This window comes from Elaeis guineensis, chromosome 8, assembly GCF_000442705.2.
Source record: "Elaeis guineensis isolate ETL-2024a chromosome 8, EG11, whole genome shotgun sequence".
Taxonomy (NCBI): Eukaryota; Viridiplantae; Streptophyta; class Magnoliopsida; order Arecales; family Arecaceae; genus Elaeis; species Elaeis guineensis.
In genome coordinates this window covers 122,943,766-122,965,240 of record NC_026000.2, presented here as the reverse complement: position 1 = coordinate 122,965,240, position 21,475 = coordinate 122,943,766, and the positions used below count along the sequence as shown (strand labels likewise).

The 21,475-nt window shown below is 36.1% G+C and overlaps 1 pseudogene; it reads left to right on the top strand.

Annotated features, from left to right (window-relative positions):
- Positions 1–18,471: 18,471 nt before the first annotated feature.
- On the top strand, positions 18,472–20,193 carry LOC140851224 (uncharacterized; annotated as a pseudogene).
- Positions 20,194–21,475: the final 1,282 nt, after the last annotated feature.

Sequence of the window (21,475 nt, the reverse complement as noted above, 5' to 3'; positions counted from 1 at the left end):
TTTTGAAATTGACTATAAAAGGCCAAAAAAAAAGAAGAAAAATTTAATGGTCGGTCCATTAATAGATCAAGCCTTAATCTTTAACCTTTGTAGACTATTTCTAAAACATCTAATCCACATATAAAATAAAATTTAATTTTCAATCATCGGAGGATGCAGATGCTTTCTATCATTCCCGATCCCTTTTTCTCCATCACTTCCGACTTTCCCACTTTTTCATCCATTGAAAATATCTATTCTTATCAGTCTCGATGCACTCATTTCTGACCTGTGACGACTCTACCTCTCCTCTTTGTTATCTCACCATCTCTTTAACATGAGTGGGTGCACCCTAATCCTTCTCTCCTCTCTCCTGACTTCTAATTCTCTTATCCATTCTACATATTCAATCTCATCGGTCTCGACTTGCTCATTTCTAGCCTGCAATGACTCACCCATCTCTCCTCTGCACTCATTCTCTCACATTTTCTCTGGCATGCATGGATATTTTCTCCAACATGTGTGGGACCGATCATCATCTCTCTAGCCAAATGAATCGATTGGTTTATCCTCATCTATCGATTCTATATTAATTATATTTTTTTAGACCCAATTTTTACTTGCATTATTGTTATCATCTACTATGTACCAAGATTTATTTGAGAATATTGAATTTGTCGAACAATGAGGGTCTTGATTTAAATACCTATCACACGTAAAATGGAACAAAGAACAAGGTGCATCTATCATTTTTTTTGTTCTATATTTCTAGTTTTAAAAGTTCTTTTACTAAGAGTATTCTACATAGTATACCATTATTTCTCAATATGTTGCTAACTAGTTAGCACTAAATAAAAATTTAAAAATATATGTACAGTCCATCACTAGATAGACTTAAAAATCATGAATCAGAAAAAAGTTACAATAACTTAAATGAAATATTTAGATCTTTAACATCATAAGTATTCTACCCCTTTCCTACGATACTTCATGAAAACATATATTACCAAAGTAAGATTCTCAATCAACTAAACACCTAGCTGATGCAAACCACTTCTTCATCTCTTGTTCTTCCAGAGAAGTTATCCAAAATCTCATGGCTATAGGAGACATCCACGGGAAGGGTTTCACTCTCATTGTCAACTACTGGGATCAGCCTCTTAGATCTGCCTCTGATGTGCTGGAATGTAGATGCTATTGCTACCATTATTTCTAGCTTTGGTATGCCGTTTTAGGCCAGTCGATCCAATATAAGGTGGGATGACATCACAAGTTTCGACATCCAATTCTACTATGAAGATCTTGCAGATATTCTAGAGATCATTCAAGTCATGATAGGTCCTCGCACTCATACAGTTAGACTGATCATCAAGTTCTCCTAGCTAGAAATCCCTCCATTCAAAGACTCTGCCTCCAACGATGAAGATCCTGATGACTTGGATGAAAGTGAATGCAATTTTTGGTTTGGGTCTCCTGCCAAAAACCAATCATTGGACGCCTGGAAGCACCACCTCCAACAACCTGATTTTGCATCATCTAAGAAAGGAGCTCCTAGCATCGGCGACCATCAGCGACACCATAATCCTAACTCTCTCTCTCTCCTATCCTTGGTGCAAACCTAGTACCACCTACTTCTCTAGACATCTTGATGATCCTAAATCGTGTCCTATAGGTTTGTACCCTATTCACCCTGAACCTTAAGCTAAACTTAGACTGGCTTTTTAACCCGCTTTATTTTTCTAATGGATATCTTAATGGTCTTGAGAAGCCCTTGTTTTCAAATTCAAAAGTGGCAAACCTGAACAATCTTGCCTACACCACATCCTACCTCATTATGAGTGAATCTTGCCTACCTGACCTCACACTCAACATGAACGAGGGAAATACCAATCTCATTGCTCCTAAATCAGCAGTCACCATTAACCATCTGAACCCTATCCCCACAACCAAAAATTTTTCATCATTGCTGTTAGTGCTCAACAAGCCTAGCCCAGAAAGTGCCCCTAGTCCTAGTTCCTACACCTCAAATAGTAAGAGAAGTCCGAGACTGAGGGTCAAAAAACTCAAAGCTCTAGGTTTGGCTGACTCCAACCTGAACAACTAGGACGTCCTCTTTATCAACTCACTCACATCAAGCAACATCATTTGACTCACTAAGAAGTATGGTATTTGTTGGAGGATTTGGTACTACTCATTACGGTGGAAAGAAAGAACAAACAATAGACAAAGTTAAATATGTGGATCAGTCAAAGGTTCGTCTATACGGGACATGCAAACTTCATTATAAGAAAAAAAATTTATAAGAGGAGATCACACCCTCAACTCTTATACACCAATCCCTCTCACTCTCAACAAGAAGCACTCCCTCACAAAGCTCTCTCTAGAAGATTCTTTGAAATGATCGTTGTCCGCTACCTGACAATCTGCCTAAAACCTCCTATTTTTGGTCTCTGCTGGTGCCTTTTAAGGTTGGCTACTGCTGTCAAACCACCTTGCTACCACACTATTCTCTGCTACCCACAGGCCTTCTTAAAGGCCTCAAATGGAGTTCAATCTGCATCCAAACAGATCTCCAGACTTCTGCCCAAACTCAAAGAAATCCCTGACCATCAGATCAAGTCTCAAATCAAGCCGCTCGCATCCCTGGCTGTTAGATCATGCAAATCAACCTCTTCGCACCTGTGCACCATCCATAGATCGCATCTATGATGAACCACACCGAGTCCCAGGGTACCACATCGCCCGTCCTGCCGAATTCCCACCATGCACCGCATGAAAACGTAGTAGACCTTTAACTAGTCCATTTCTCATGTGTAGACCGCATGAAATACAGAAGAAATGGCCATGGACCGCATGTGGACCACTCCCAATCCACACGGCCCCCCATGAACCGCGCCAACCTCTCTAGTGTGATAGATCACGATACACTGTGCCCCGCTTGGGCCCCCTGCGCATGCTCGTGCACATACGCTGGGCCTGCATGTCTGTGTGGGTTCGTTGGACCATGCCCAGCTATGGGCCAGCCCCCTCCATCGGGCTATTCTTCACATGTGCTTCCTTCCTGGGCTCCTTCTTGCTGTGGACCTTGCTGTGGGCTCCTTATGGATCAAATTTGAGATATTTTTCTCAATAATCTCCATCTCGATTAGACAATCGACCTCCTCCTAACTCTAAGAGTTTCTGAATGATATCATCTCCATATCCTGGGGCATGCATTTGCTAATCATGGATGGACAAATATGAAAGTCGAGCTAGACTGCTCGATCCCATCTCTATCGTATGTTGTACTCCTCTTGACTTGAGATCTACTCGAGGTAGCCTCCTGCAGTAATAGAAACTTCACCCTATGATGTTGCCTATCATCCTCTTGAATCTTGGATCTTATGTTCGATCCACCTACTTCTGGAGCTTCATCTCGCACTAGGCTCTCACTGACTTCTGAAACTCCACCTCACACTGAGCTCTCTGTCAAGAGATAATGTCCTCCATACTTTCTTGCACTCATCACAATCCTACTACCATACAAGACATTTAGGATTCCTCCATCAGCTCTCCACTTGTAGTCGGTCGAATCCAATCTCCTCAGTGAGAATAGATTCCTTTTGAAAATGGGTATATATCGGATCTCATCCAATTTTCTGACTGTTCCATCATGTACCTTCATGCTGATGGTCCTACTGTCCTCGATCGCACAGATCGATCCATCCAATAAGTGAACAGTACTCTCACTGCTCTTTAAAATATCAAACAGCTCCTCTCTACAATACACATGATACGAACATACAGAATCTATAATCCACTTATGGAAAGTAGATACCTCATCTGAGACTAGAAGAACATCATCGCTGTCTTCTGCATCCAAGTTCAAATCTTTCTTCCTGCCCTCACTATCTGCCATCGTTATGATAGTCTTCATCCGATCTCTGAGCTGTAGGCAATCTCTGACATGATCTTCCAACTCGTCACACTAGTAGTACTTAATCTTGCTCGAGTCCCTCATTCTGGACTTGGACCGCCTATGTTGCGATCCTCTACCACTTCATCCTCTGCTATCACTACCTTTAGACACCATCATAGCTGAGTCGCCACCTGAACTTAAGGCTCGATTCTCCCATCTGAAAATCTCATTCTGGAGTAAAACAGAAGTTACCTCCTCCATCTTGATGGTGCTCTTCCCCATTAGAAAAGTAGTTACTAAAGACTCAAAAGAAAGAAGAAGTGATGAAAGCAAGATCAATGCCCTAGTCTTCACCTTAAGTTTCTCACTAATGCTGAGGAGGTCGGTGAAGATCTTCTGAAAGTTTCTGAAATGCTCCTGCATGCTCTGTCCCTCGATCATCCGTAGCTGATAAAATTGCTTTCAGAGGAAGAGAACATTGGTGAGCGACTTCATCATGTACATCTTCTTGAGCTTTGATCATATTACTGTCAAAAAAATCTCACCAAACATATGGATCTCCACATCATCCGCTAGGTACAAGCAGATCATACTCACCGTCTATATCTAAAGCCACCTTCAATCCTTCACCTCCATAGTAGCTGGCTTCTCTTCGCACAAGAGAGCATCGTTCAACCTCTGTTGGATAAGTACATCCTTCACTCTCATTTGTCATAAGAAGAAATTGCACTTTTCATTAAACCTACTGATCTCCATCTTGATTTTGCTTAACTTCTCTATCTTCTTCAATCTTGATCAACACTGCTGCAACCTATACCTTGGTACCATATTGCTCTAATACCACTTGTGGAGGATCTAGTACACTTATTACGGCAAAAAGAAAGAAGAAATAAGAGACACAATCAAATACGTAGATTAGCCAAAGACTTGCCTCCATGGGACATACAAGCTTCACTATGAGAAAAAAAAAATTACAAGAGGAGATTCATCCTCAACCCTCATACACCAATCTCTCTTTCTCAATAAGAAGCACTCCCTCACAAAGCTCTCTCTAGGAGATCCCCTGAAATGATCGCTGTCCGCTATCTGACAGTCTGCCTGAAGCCTCCTGCTTCTGCTCTTTGCTGGCACCTTTCAAGGTCTGCTGTTGCTGTCGAACCACCTCACGACCACACCATTCTCTACTGCCCACAGTCCTTCTTAAAGGCCTCAAATGGAGTCCAATCCACATCCAACATGTCTTCGAACTTCTGTCCAAACTCAAAGAATTCTCTGACTATCTAATCAAGTCCCAGATCAAGCCGCTCGCATCCTTAGCCATTAGATCATGCAAATCCAGCTCTCTGTGCATGTGTACCATTTGTAGATCGTGTCTATGGTGAACCACACTGAGTCTCAACGTGCCACATCATTCGTCCTACTGAATTTCCATCATGCACCACGTGAAAATGTTGTAGACCTCTAAGCGATCCATGCCTCATACATGGACCACATGAAATGCGAGAGAAATGGCCATAAACGAGGTCCACGTAGCTCCCAATGGACTGCCCCAACCTCTCTGGCATGGTAGACTATGGTATGCGGCTCCCTGCCTGGGCCTCCCGCATGCTGTGGGCTGAGCACCCTGGCGCACGTGCACTGGGCCTACGCGGGCAACTAGGCTTGCCCATCTGCACGGGTTCGTTGGGCCGCACCCAGTTGTGGGCCAAACCCCTCCAATAGGCTATTCTTCATATGGGCTTCCTTCTTGGACTTTTCATTGCTGTGGAACTCGCTGTGGGCTCCTTATGGATCGAATTCGAGGTATTTTTCTCAACAATATTAGTGTATCATCGGAGGGCACCATTCTCAAGCTCCAACAAATAGAACTTCTCAGATGCAGGGATCTTAATGTCCGTTAGATCTCCTCAAATGTTGTCTAGACTCTGAAAAAGATGCAAAGGTCTCTACCCTCCAAGAACACCCAAAAAAATAGCTGATCCCATTTTGCTTATGTTGGCTATCATGTACTTGGTATCACAAGAACCCTGCAATCTATGCTTAAGGCCACTCTTTTGTCATCCATTTTGCCTTCGGCTATTTGAATCATCTAATAATAGAGACCTCTACTATCTGATGAATTTTCATTTATCTGATATAGTCTCTTCTTGCCTTTGACAGCATCTGTTGCCCAACCAATACCAATGACTATTCTTTTTTGGAATGTAAGGGGAATGGATAGGGCAAAAAAGAGAGGAGACATCAAGAATGTCGTTTGGTGCTCTAAATATAGAATCATATGCCTATAAGAAACAAAACTAGAAAACATGTCCATAAACCATATCAAATCATCCTACGGACAAGCCTTCTCAGTTTGGCATTGCGAAGAAGCTCTAGGATCATCGAGTGGCCTTCTAATCTAGTGAGATCCATCCTTAGTATTTGGAGTTCCAGTCCACACTAGTGATTATTCAATCATGACCCACTTTTCATCATATGAAAATGACTTTCATTGGGCCCTAACAAATGTATACGTATGGCACCATCATCATCACCACTCTCACTTCTTCGATGAGCTTCTTCACATCAAGATGACACATCATGGCCCCTGGTGATAGTGGGAGACTTCAATGTAACCTGCTATACCTCTGCAAGAAGAGGAGCCCAAAGCAATAGAGCAGCTTCCAAAGAATTTGATGCTCTCATCAACCAGCTTGGACTGATTGAAATCAATGCTCCAAATAGGAAGTTCACTTGGACAAATTTTAGAGAAGAGGCTAGTCTGGCAAAGCTTGACAAAAGCTTCATCTTGTTTGAATGGCGCAGCCAGTACCCTCTAACATCCCTCTCTCCCCTAGTAAGATCTGCTTCAGACCACACTCTCTATTTGCTTTCCTTCACTGCTAACCATAAGATAGAAACAAAGAGCTTCAAGCTTTTTTGATTTGAAAATGCTTGGTATCTCCAGCAAGATTTTGAGAGTCTAATTAAACAGTGGTGGCAAAGTACTCCATCTTCACTAGAAGCAGTTTCTAACCTAGTGCAGAAATTGTGTTTCATATGCTCTTGCTGAGAGCATGGAGTAAAACAAATGTAGAAAATTTGCATCATCAAAAAATAGATTTAGAATAAAAAATCGAAGCCTTAGATAACCTAGAAGAGAATAGAAGTCTGACTACTGAAGAGAAAAGGGAAAGAATCAATCATCAATCCCAACTTGAGATGTTAATCCAATAAGAAGAAATTGATTGGAGACAAAGATCTAGACAACTGTGGCTGGCCGAGGGAGACAGAAATACCAAATATTTTTACATTTGTGTATCTAATGAGTATCGAAAGAATTTTATCACTGAAGTTCACAAGCATGGCAACATATACCATAACCAGCTAGAGATCCGCAAGGCTTTTCATGATTGTTATTCTGAGCTCTTAGGTTAGGCAGAGAATCCCACACTGGAAGCTAATTAGGAGGTATTATACTCTAAAAATAACTTAGATCTCAGTCAACTCAAGAACCCATTCACAGAAAAAGAAATTAAAGATGCAGTATTTAATCTCCTAGGAGACAAAGCTCCAAGACCTGATGGATTTTTAATTTTATTCTTTCAAAAGCACTGACAGTTGCTTAAACCAGATATCATAGCTTTTTTTGAAGCTCTATATAGATCGCCATCAGATTTATGGAGATTAAACCACACAAACATCGTTCTAATTTTCAAGAAAAAAGAGTGCACCGATGTTAGAGACTACCACCCAATTAGTTTAGAAAACAATATCATTAAGATACTCTCAAAAGTCTTATCCACAAAGCTTGGGCATGTCATAGATTCACTGATATCAGAAACACAATCAACATTCATTAGCAATAGAATGATATACGAAAGCTATATTTTAGCTGTCGAGATCATCTCATATTACAAGCAAAACAAAGAGCTTCAAGCCTTTTCGATTTGAAAATGCTTGGTATCTCCAGCAAGATTTTGAGAGTTTAATTAAATAGTGGTGGCAAAGTGCTCCATCTTCATCAAAAGCAATTTCTAACCTAATGTAGAAATTGTGATTCATGCACTCTTGCTTGAGAACATAGAGTAAGACAAACATAGGGAATTTGCATCATTGAAAATTAGATTTAGAATCAAAAATCGAAGCCTTAGATAACCTAGAAGAGAACAGAAGTCTGACTATTGAAGAGAGAAGGGAAAGAATCATCATAAATCTCAACTTGAAATGTTAATCCAACAAGAAAAAATCTACTAGAAACAAAGATCTAGACAACTGTGGCTAGCCAAGGGAGACATGAACACCAAATATTATCACATTTGTGCATCTAATAGGCATAAGAAGAATTTTATCACCGAAGTCCACAAAGATGGCAACATATACCGTAACCAGCTAGAGATCCACAAGGCTTTTCATGACTATTATTCTGAGCTCTTGGATTCAACAGAGGACCCTACACTGAAAGCTAATTGGAAGGTATTATACTCTGAAAATAAGTTAGATCTCAGTCAACTCGAGAATTCATTCATAAAAAAAAAAATTAAAGATGCAGTATTTAATCTGTCAAGAGATAAAGCTTCGAGACCTGATAGATTTTCAATTTCATTCTTTCAAAAATACTAACAACTGCTTAAACCAAATATCATAACTTTTTTTGAAGCTCTATATAGATCCCCATCAGATTTATCAAGATTAAACCACACAAATGTCATTCTAATTTTCAAAAAAAAAGAGTGTACTAATGTTAGAGACTACTGCCCAATCAGTTTAAAAAATAGTATCATTAAGATACTCTCAAAAGTCTTATCCAGAAGGCTTGGATATGTCATAGATTCACTGATATCAGAAACACAATTGATATTCATCAACAACAGAATGATAAACAAAAGCTATATTTCAACTACCAAGATCATCCCATATTGCAAGAGAAATAAAGAACAAGAAATTCTCTGTAAAGTAGATTTCAAAAAAGCATTCGATCGGATTTCCTAGCACTTCCTCAATCAACTACTGAAAAAATGAGGCTTTGGACACAAATGGTGAAGATGGATACTCTCAGTGCTTCAAACTGATATATCCTTAATCATCATTAATGGTGAAAAGAGAAAACCATTCAGCAACAGAAGAGGTTTGAAACAAGGCAACCCTCTTTCGTCACAATTATTTATCCTTATTGCTAATATTTTAAGTCGGATGTGAACCAAGATAGCTGACAACAACCTAATAAATGATCTTGGGCCTTCTTCGTCAGACGAGAAAATTAATTGTTTACCATACGCTGATGATACAATCCTATTCTGTAGAGCTGACAAGAGAGATATCAACACTCTTAAAATCATTCTGTACACATTCGAACTTCTTGGTGGGTTGAAAATAAATTTCAGCAAATCCAATATCATCGATTTTGGCCTGACAATGGAGACAATAGAAACTTTCACCAAGATGATGGGATGTTCAGTTGTCCACTTGCCGATTAACTTCTTAGGCATACCTTTACACAATGCACCTCTGAAAGTACATGAATGAAATTTTATTATGAAAAAAATTAAAAAAAAAACTCACTGGCTGGAAGCATAGAGTTCTATCATTAGCTGAACGTCTAACACTCACAAACTACATCCTTAGTGCTATCCTGATTTACTGGATGTATGTTTTCCTATTATCTGATTCAGTTATTCAAAAAATCAATACTATTTGCAAAAATTTTTTGTGGAGAGAAGGAGAGCACTGTGGAATAGTTAAGCACCTTATAAATTGGGCAATGGTTTGCCACCCTAAATATATAAAAGGGTTGGAAATCAAGAACATTAAAACTCTGAATCGTTTCCTACTTCTAAAATGGTGACGGAATCTTTATACACAACCGAAAAGATCCTGGATAAAGACAATACAAAGTATATACTATAGATTTCATTTACCGCTGTCCACTATCAAATCAACTATAAGAGCTGCTTCACCCTTCTGGAGGGGAGCTCTAAAACTCTCCCAACTCTTCCAAGACTTCACATCTTCAAAAGTTGGTAATGAAAGAAACACGTCTTTCTGATACGATGTTTGGGCAACAAAAATACCTTTAGGCAAGATTCTACGCGACCTTCAATTGATACTTTGCCAATAATCCTTCAGTCAGCGTTGCTGGGTTCTTTACCCATAATGATTGGCAATCAATCTTCAATGTCCCACTAAGCTATGTAGCCATAGAAGACTACCTAAAGCTCATCAACTACCTCTCAGATGTAAGATTAACGGCAGATGAAGATATCAGAATATGAAAGTAGTGTAAAACAGCAAAATTTAGTGTTAAAACCTGTTACCTCTTCATTATGGATGGAGGAGCATACCAAGTCATTGAAAAATCATTATGGATTCTACCACTTTCTGAAAAAGTCAAGGTTTTTGGTTGGCTAACCTACCATAACAAAATCCTAACAAAAAAAATCCTAAACAAAAAGAGACTACAGATCAATTAGTTATGCAGACTATGCTATGATGCTGATGAGACTGTGGACCACCTCTTGCTGAACTGCATATTCTTTACAACCTTATAGTCATCTGTAATGCAAGGGATATGCCACCCATAGTTGCTAATGAGCATCACCCAACTTTGGAAGGATTGGATCTATAAATTTCAGCATAAAGAATAAGGCATCGCAATCGCTTCTCTCCTCTTAACAGTACACTGGATGATTTGGAAAGAACACAAAAATAGAATATTTCGCTTCGAGGCCTTCTCAGTGCAAGAGATAGCAAAGAAATCAGCTCATGTATTTGTGGATTGGATGTCATTGGCCATGCAAACAGAAGGACCAAAGAAATTATATCTGAGAGATGTGCTAAAGAGATTGCACACCCAGATTACAGAGCTAAGAAAAAGATGGGCACTTCGGCCTTCGATTATCCATCAAACTTTCTAACTACCTATTCCATCTAAATATTGCAGAAAGTCGATGACAGTGCAAAACATAAAATAACTTGAAGATCCCGACGGAAGAGAAGAATAGTACTTACGAGCTCTTCTCAACTAAGCTGAAAAACTACGTTGTTTGCTTCACTATTCAAACACCTTTTTTTAACCCACAGATATCCATCACATCCTCCAATTAACTCACCTGTACATTACCTAGGATCCTATTTTAATTCATTATGTAGTCGCTTCAAACGTCAACTATCTCTGATCTCACATGAAACTATGTACATTTTAACATATCAATGAATGAACCTCGAGGAAAACACCCATTCCTCCTGAATTTTCAAAATAAAAAAAAGACATGCTTACTATGATATTACTATACAATACTAGTTAATATCGTTTGTCAAAGTTAGCAAGACCAATAATTAAAGCATGATATTTTAGATAAATATACGTTTCTAGTCGGTTTCTAGTCTTACAATGATGTTATTAATAATTATTGTTTAAATGTGACTTGTAATGCAAAGAACTATGATGGAAAGTCTAAAAAGAAGGAGCTATAATTTGAAAACGTGAAGCATGCTTCAAGTTCAATGAGAGGCAAAGCACCTTCCCTTGGTCCCAAGAATATGGTCAATGAAAGGTGCTACTTCACCCATTATGTAAATATTGCAGTTATCCTTATGGAGTTCACATCTAAGAAGTAGAAGAAAAGGGCGATTGGCACTCCATTTGACCATATACTCTCGCTTCCATATCCCAAGCAAAGCAAACCAATACTAAATATATTGCTCTCCTTCTAGGATGATAAGGAGGAAGGCTTTTAGTTTTGTAAAATGTCAGTGCCTTTTATTGAGACTGATTTTGCCCTCATCTTTGATTTGTGGATGATGGGTGATAAGATCGAGCTACATAAGGAGAGAAGGGTTCAATCCAACCTCATCACTTGCTTTTTTGATGGTAACCACAAAAGGGCTACTAGGCATGTAGTGAAAAATAATTGAAGTGTCTTGTAGAAAAATCTTTTATTGTGCCCATCCTTCTTGAATCGTCCATATTCTATAGTTCTTGATAACTCTACTGTGAAGGTCTTCTTTTCTTTTTAGGCCTGCCTAGGCGAGTCTTCATATTAAGAGATAAAATATGTATCTTGTTTGTGGTACTCTGGGACTCGTCAATATTAAAAATTGGATTAATAGCTTTGATATATGCTACTCTATATATTTCAGCTTGAAAATAATTATCGGTAGCATGATAAAATGATCTGTCGGCCTTTTCGATATATGCACATTCATATTTATATGGCATGTGGAAGATTCGTCATTCACCACAAGAGTAGGTGCATTTCTGGAGGTCAACCTTGCATGAATAAATTGTATCCTTTACGTCATATATCATGATGTTTGATATAAATGTGGATAATCTCCGATCTTCATTTGTGTTTCTCTACAAGACTTACTCAGGATCCAAGCAAATTAAGAGGGCTTTCGATACTGTAACCTCAAGTAAACAACGCATCACTTGCATAATTTAAAGTCTGATATGATCAACTATCTGAGGAACAAAAAGATATCGAGCCTCCAAGATCCAACTATTGAAAAACTATATCATATTAGATGTCATGATATCCTAATACGGATTTGAAAAGATTATATTTGCCCAATGTTTCAACTTCACAAGCATGATAAAGTTTCTTGTTCTTTGGCATCCACCGTACGTAAGTTTGCTAATTAATTTCTAGAAAACCTTCAACTGTGAAGTATATGCAACAATATTTTTTAATAAATCAACCACCCTCTTTCTCTTAGTTGTGCGATAATGGACAAGCATCTGCATACACAATAATCAAAGAATCACATATCGGACCAATAGTATCATAATGTGCATAGATATTTTAAAATTGTAACTTAAAATTTAGAAAAATGATGTTGCATATCTAATCTTTGAAGTTGTCTTTTATATGTTGGACGCAGTGTTAACTTTCATGAAATTATTTTGGCACTATATATTGGACGCAATGTGAGTGTTAACATTCATGAAATTATTTCGGCATTACTTTGATAAGTCTTTAATGTCTATCCATCATAATCATAAATTATTGTCCATGATAGTTGGTGCAAGTATCTATCACTCTTTTTAAAATCTGACAAAACTATCTGACAAAACTAATCCTAATTGTTATCAATTCTGTATGAACAATACCAAATTCTATAGAGAACATATCATCATTCGCATCTTTGCTAATGGCACCAAGTAGTATTCCTCCATTCTTATGCTTAATAAATATTCTACCATGAATATCAGAGATCTACATCTTTTATGAAACCTTTGATTAAAGCATGAAATGAAATAAATAGGTATGTGAATTGACCTTAGGTTTCATACTCCACTATGCTGTCAGGGTTGATTTGAAGAATGACATCACAATAACATTGTATATGTTCATAAGATAGTGATTGTTGACCATAGAGCTCTTTTATATCAATCTCCTTCCCATGTCAAGCTGATGATATATCAATTTTGTATCATATTTTTTATGAATATTCCTCATCATATTACTAGACCGATACTATAGCATATCTTGAAGCTTATCATTCATAATATTAGAAATTCAGTGCTGCGAACTTTAAGATGAGACCAAACTTGCAACCCTCTTCTGCATATATGTTCGTTGTTTATTATTTTAATTGCTAACTTTTTTTGTTTTCTAAGTTGAGAAGATGAATATGCCATCTATATCCTTTTTATACATATTCTCTAATCACATGCCAACAATCATTCTTTATAAATATAAAATTTCTGCAATTGATGATGCAGAAGTTGTAGATTGTATCACAAAGCATTCCACATCCTCAAACTCTTGACCTAAATGCTCTATGGAGTTCTTCCAAGCATCCAAAGTGTTTCTTCAATAACTCAACTAAAATTACTTAAGCTGCCAAACAAGAAAAGATGAGATGAGTTACTCTTTGATGCATTTTTACAATGGCATATATGGTTAATATTTTGGGATGTGTTGCTATCCCTATAATATAAAAAGAGTATTCTTTTAATATATTAATAACCAATTTTATGCTTAACATAAATTTCATATATGTAGATCATAACTAATGCATATATGCAATCATTATATATATATATGTGCAAAAGGACTATGGAAATAAAGAATACTGAAAAAAAAGATTGCAAAGAATTCATGTATTATCTCATAGCGATACCACATTAGGGGCTTCAATCAAGAATGCAGGATGATTAACAACCATTTCAATTATCATAATATTTATTTTGATATATATTTCATGTATATACCTAATATCTTATCGATTATGAGCATAACAAGCATTCTTGAATTGTTACCATCATGAAATTTTACATCTATTATTGTAGAAGATAGATACTTCCACCTCTCCACTATTTCATTGTAAATATGATTGAGACTTGTATCTTGTGAAATTAAAATAATATAGACTTTTCTACTGTAAGAGTATAAAGCCATGAAAATCAGATTGCCAATATTCTTTGAAGCCATGATTGTTATAATGCTAGATGAGATTGTTTAAAAATTAAGAATAATTTTTTTCTAGACATTTCTCTTCCATAAGAACAAAAAGCTGAAAAGATATTCTATAGATTTTTTAAAAAAAAAAAAAAAGAGAATGTAACCAAATGGTAAGAAAAAATTATGGTACGAAGGATACAAATAATTGAGAATATTTAGAGCATGAAAAAGATAACCAAATAGGAAGAGAGATTTCAAGCATGAGGAGATAACGGGAAGCTTAAGGCATGAAGGAGATAACCTAATTCAAAAAGATAACCTAACAAGAAAAAATTTAGGATGTGAAGGAGATAACTAAACTGAATAGAATTTTGAACATCAAGAAGATAACCTAAATAGGAAGAAGTTTAGGATGTACCAAGCCCTAAGGGAGGAATAAAAAAAATAGATTCCACCATGCATGATTTTTGATCGTAGGGAGAAATCATGCTATGCTATGTCTACTAGGATAGGAATCGAAATTGTATTGTTTACTGTGAAATTGGGAACAAGTGGTTAGGGGGGCCACATTTAAGGATATCTTTGATATTTTTCAAAAATATATCACACCCTAGGGACTACATGTCATGGTATTATGAGATGGAGAGATCAAGAGTTTTATTCTGGGTCAATGGGGAGCTATCATTATAGCATGATAAGGGAGGGGTCGATAATTAAATCCTGCAAAAAAAAAACAACAAGTTGACAGATGAAATAACAATTTAGTTGGAGAACTAAATATTAAAGAAAATCAATAACACCTTCAAAGATTGGATAGCATTATAATTGCTGAAACTAAATCAAAAACAAATCATCAAAGTTCCTTTTCATAGCTTCTATTTAAGCATAAAATTTGAAACTATTGACAAGGAACTCAAAATTCAAATGCTAAATAAACTATTTAATTAGATCCAAGGATAAAAAAAAAATTATTAAAAGAAATTTATTAATGCTTTTGTATTATTTATCCTTCCTATCCTTCTGAATGTGTCAAATAATTTATTTTCTAGCTAGCTTGCTATAAAAGTTACAGGATAAGTCTACTGATAAGCAAAACATAGATATGCGGGCATCACAGTAATGTTTGAGCAATCAAGAAGAAAGTGATCAAAGAGAGGATACAAAAATAAAAGTAATATGATTCTAGTTGCCTTGATCTTTAAAGACTTTTTCCATGATTATACTATTGATCAAAGAAGATAGATTTGGATAGAAATAGAGTGTAGCCTGAGCTATGATCGGAGAGATTTAAGTTAACACTACTTTTAAAGTGATATCCTAGTGGTAAATAAAGCACAAGAAAATTAAAGTAAAGAAATAGATAATTAAAGATAAATTAGATCGATTAATGTTTCCAAGAATTTCTACTCAACATTATAATCTAATATTTAGAAGTGGCTCCTTGTAACTGGTAAGATGGGTAACATGAGTACCACTTCTCATCCTAGCCATATATCTTTGCTATTTTCAAAAGACCCACTATTGCTACACACACACACATATATATATAGGGGCAGACTTAGATAAGATCAATCAAACTTGAGCTCAAATTCGGTCAAGTCAAAATCTGATAATGGGGTCCTATATCGATAATTCAAACTGTTGGATGTGATTTATTATCTGAAAATTATTTATATACTAAAAATTATATAATTTGAAGATCCTTAATCTATGCCTTAAGTGATCAAAAAAATATATTTAATTCAATTTTATTTAGATTATCCAATTTTTGACTATTTGATGCATAGGCTAGAGGTCTCCAAATCATATGATTTTTTATGTGTAAGCAGTTTTGAGATAGTAGATTATATTCAATGACTTAGATCATTAATGTAGAATTCTTATTATAGAGTTTTGATCTAACCAGATCTGAGTCTAAATCTAGTCGATTTGATTCTAATTTGGCTCTCTCTCTCTCTATACATACATGCATACATACATACATACATACACACACATATATATATATATGTGTGTGTGTGTGTTCAGTGTATATTATACAAATTCTAAAAGAAAAATAAATAATTAATGCAAATTAGAGAGTAGATTACAATAATTAGAACATAATGAATATAATGTTGTATGTGGTATCAAGTAATAGCCTATAAATTAAACCAGCAATACTATAGATTTTGGACAACAATAGAATAACTGATCTAGATTTTTCTTGCATGTTTAAAATACAAAAAAAAAGTGAAAAAAATGATAAAACCTACTGCTATTCAATTTATATCTAATGGAATTGGGCTTTCGATGGAGTTGTTGCAGGGACAGGGTTGTATCTTTTGCACGAAAGTAGGAATCACCTTCTTTCATGCAAATCTATCCTAGCATCATGTAATAGTTGCTTCAAGTTATACAAGTGGATGAATGGAAAGGTTTGGAGTGCTTTAAGATTTATGCATAGCACAATCCAATGGGCAATGTCACAAAAGAAGATCAATCATGCTTTTGCATGAAAGATATAACTTGAACTTGTTGTTGCAAGCATGCAAGGGTGTGCAATCTGCCTAAGAAAACAAAGGAAAAAAAATATAGGAAAGAGATAAGGAAACCATGAGGGAAGTTGGGAGGGAAGGAAAGGGTCTACTTGCCAAGTTCTAGTAGCCAAAGCTCGAGGTCAAGGTTGATGTAAGGAGAGAATGGCTTGGGGGTCAAGTGCACAAGGCCGGAGGAGAGGAAAGGGAGGAAGAGAAAGGAGAGCGGAAATCTCGGATGCAAAAAGAGATTGGCTCTATTGTAAAGGAGATGTCGAGTTCAAACCAATGGATAACCTTCATCTTCTCTTTATTTCTCAGCATGTCCAGATCTTAAAGCAGACATACACAATTCAACGATCAAGCATGTGAAACATGCAACCTGCTTCCTACTGGTATCTCCATTTCTCCAAAATCTAATTTCATTAGTAATTTCAATTACACATAAATAAAATTATCTATATTTAAAAAACTTATAAGAAAAAATCATATATAAATATAGAATTCTGTTGAAATTATTAATATTTTAAATATTTTAAATAAAAATAATTATGAAAATACCATAAGGAACTAAATGAAATTATTCATTTTTATTTTTTTACAAAGTGGAAAATGATAATTTTTAAAATATAATTATTAAAATATAAAATATGATATATTTTAAATGAAAATATTTTTTGATGTGAACAACTTTTAATAAGTATAATAAATTTTAATTTTTGACAAAGTAGAATGTTGTCATGATAATTGCTTGGTTCGTAGGCAATTGAGGGTAAGTGGTGTATAAAATGGATTTGTAGGTGCATGGAAATATAATTCTTGATACTTGTCCCAAACCTTCAATTCTTCTAATTTTTGATTTTTTTTAGAAAAATTAACATCCGATTCATTTGTTGATTAGAGTTCAATTTTTAAATCCTGTTGACCCAACTTATAATTCCTGATCCACTAAAAATAGCATTTTAACTTGAAGTTCCTCATGAGATGAAAATGCCCTCAAATTGAATACAATAATCTCTCCAAATTTCAATCTCTCCATTTTTTTTTCTTTCCGACAGTTACCTTGAGTGACCTATTACTGTATGATTTACTCACGCTATCGATGGCGAAGGCTGCGATACTATTTCGTGCCTTCTCTTCGACAGGAATGATAACTGAGACGGCGGACATGGGTGGAGGCAAAGCCTGCCTATAATATTCTTTTTCCTCTCTTCTCTCTTCTATCTTCTCTCTTTTCCCTCTCTCTTCCCTCTCCATGGATTCTAGCAATTTCAATCGGCTCGTTATTAGAGTAGGGGTTCTCTTCTTTATGAATGGGACTGTATGAATACTCTTACTTATAAATATTTCTCTTACTTAGAGTAGGATTTTTGTTACTTATGAATTGATTCTGTAAATATAACTGATAATGTTCTATCTCTCCCTCTCTTCTCTCTTTCCCCATCTATTCTCTCTCCATCGATTTTAGCAATTTCAATCGATGCGTTATTAGAGCAAAGGTTCTCTTCTTTATCAATATGACAGCATGAATGCTCTTACTTATGAATGGTTCTTTTACTTAGAGTAGGGATTCTATTCCTTATAAATTGGTTCTATTGTTTGAATTTGATTTATAATGCAGTATTACGATAGCTAGTTTAAGGAGAGCTAAAGAACTTTGTATTGGTCTAATGAATATGCTGAATGGAAGATGCTAGTTCAGTCACTATATCGAGGTTATGGACATATTTATGGAGTCTATGTTCGAAGAGCAGAGACAAAGGTGGCTGCGACTCCATTTAGCTATTTGCTCCGGCCTCCATATATCAAGCAAAGCAGGCCATTATTGGATGCATTGCTTTCCTTCTAGGATGATGAGAAGGAGGACTTTAAGTTAGGTAGGACTATGATTCTTTTTGTGGGGACTGATATTGCTCTCATTCTTGGTTTGAGGGCTACGGATGATGAGGTTGAATTGTATAGCGAGAGAAAGATTCAGTCAGACCTCATCATCCAATTTTTTAATGGTGACCATAAAAAGACTACTATGGATTTAGTTAAAAATAAATTGATATCTCTTGTTGGAAAGTCTGGGTTGCAGGATGTAGAGGACTTTACTAAGTGTTGGGTTCTTTATCTTTCTGTAACTATTTTTTTCCAATTGTATGCTACCATATTTCTAAGGCATTATGTCCATATCTTGACAATTTGGATCATCTAGGATCATATAGTTGGCGTCTTATGATTTTTTCTTTCCTTCGATAGCATATCCCTAGCCTAGCAGAGAGTGTGTGCATAAGGAACACAACTGAAAGAAGCTCTGCTGGCTATATAGATGGATGTATGGTGGCGCTAGTGGTAAGCTTATCTGTGTTTATTTTCAATTCAATTATTTGATAGTCAATCTAATATATATGATATCACTTACTTTAACATGGTACCTAATTAGTCTAGTATGGTATATAGTTAATATGGATAGAGCCTAAGGAGAATGAGCTACACCTCTTGTCAAAAAAGAAAGCTACAAGGGGCAGTTTTGATACAAGAGCAGGCTTGTGTAAAATGTGATTTTTTTTTATTTTTTGTACTTCATATTAATTACATGATTTATATATTATTTTTTATTTGGCACACACATGCTATGTGCCAGCACACAGTAAAGTCCATCTTGCACACACTTATAATGCATTTGTAGACAATTGAGATTTTGCTATATTCTTTTTAATTTGGTACTGTATGTCATTGTTGGTGGCATATACTTATTTCTGTTTGACACATAGCTATTATGTACCAGCATATTATTTGTCACACTATATTTAAATGGCATACATAAAATTTCACTATATAGAAAAATATATAGCTCCTCACTGTACATTACTTATTGCATACAATCTTTAAGGATTTTTGTGATTTTTTAGATTCTATCGTCTAGCCAGCCCAGACAATATCTAATTAATGGTTTAGAGACATGTATCGCAGTAGTTGAGAGGTCCTTGATGAGTCACGATTTTCACTTAAAAGACTCTCAACCCATTGAGGATGCCGTAGCGAAGGATGCACGGATTGTTGCCTTCTATAGGAGGCTTTCGTGTATTGAGAAGATGCTCCACAACAAGAGCTTAATGTTGGCAGATGACATTGCAGGCATGAATGCAGATCCTTTTGAGGTGAGTATGATACTATAGTTATTCCTGACCTAATTAATCTTTATTATTAGGTGAGGGCAAATCATTCTTTTATACGTGAAGAAGCCCACCCGACTAAAGTGGACCCTACTATACCTAATAATAGTGAAACGATGGAGGTAATTTTTATTAATTTGTAGTTAAAGATCTATTAATATGAATGCTTACCGACTACGTACCAACATTTTTTTTCTTTTCAGGTCAGTTTCGTGGCTGAAGTGGAGTGTGAGAAAGAAGATGCTGGCTGAAGTGGAGTGTGAAAAAGAAGATGCTGTCGCACAACATGTGTCCTTATTATGCAGATGGGTAAAAATAGAAGCTTGCGAGAGAGCCTATGAAAAAATGGAAAGGCCACATAATACCTTCCTAAGACCTACAAACATGCAAGGAAGAAACACCAGGAGGAGAATATAGGTGAAGGAAGCATGGCCTTACCCACTAGCAAGAGTGATGCAGATGCTCATCAGTGTTCGATTTTGGAGCCTATGACTACTGCACTGATGGAGCTAAGACAATCAGTTAAGGACCAAGGAGATCCTTCCCCTCCGAGAGAGGTTTAGAAATTTTTTTATGTATCAATTATTAAATTATTATGATGGTTTTTGTTTTTGTATTGTGTGCTTGTATGACATATATTAAACATTCAATATATTTACTAAAAATCTTTCTTATATTTTGTCACTTTTAGCATATTTGAGATTCTACTACAGTTATAGATGTTGAGTCATTGATGCTGCTGGATGAGCCAATACAATTGGCACACAGGCGCACTTGTCACAGGAAGGGGAGAGGTATACTCCCATCATTTTTTGAAGCATCAATTGATTTCTATGTTGATGGTGATCACTCAGAGTAAGTTATTAAAATATATTTGCCCGTATCTCATTGTTCATAATGAGTTCTTTTGTTAATACCTACATATTTTATGTAGGAAGACTATCTGAGATGATCAAGATACTTCTAAACCTTCTTGTACATGTTATGCATTAGATCAGCTCCTTAATGATGGGCCACTGCAGAGTGATGTATAAAAATTAACTACTCATATATTTTTCTTACTTTAATGTTTTCTTTGTTGATCTTAACGATTTTATTTGTATTATGTATATCTTGTTAATGTATACTTCCATATAATGGAGCTATTCCACATAGAGTATAGGAAGCCCATGGAGAATGCAGTTTTATTTTTGCACTGCAAGATACAGGTATGAAATTTATTAAAAGCATGCATTTTATTTTCAACTAAAGGATGTTATGACTTATTCTTCTTCTTCTTCTCTTTTTTGGTGTAGATTGTTGTGCTTCAATGCCTTTCAAAGGACACCTTAGTGACTCCTGAAGTTACTAATCAAATCATAAATTCAGCATAGCCAAATATATAGAAATGGATGGCTGATATCCAATTATCAGATCTTGAGCACTGTAGATATTTGTTCATCCTGATGAACACATTTTGGCATTGGTTCCTCCTAGTATTGGATTTGAAGGAGCGATGCTTTGACTGCTATAACTCGATATGGAGCTTTAATG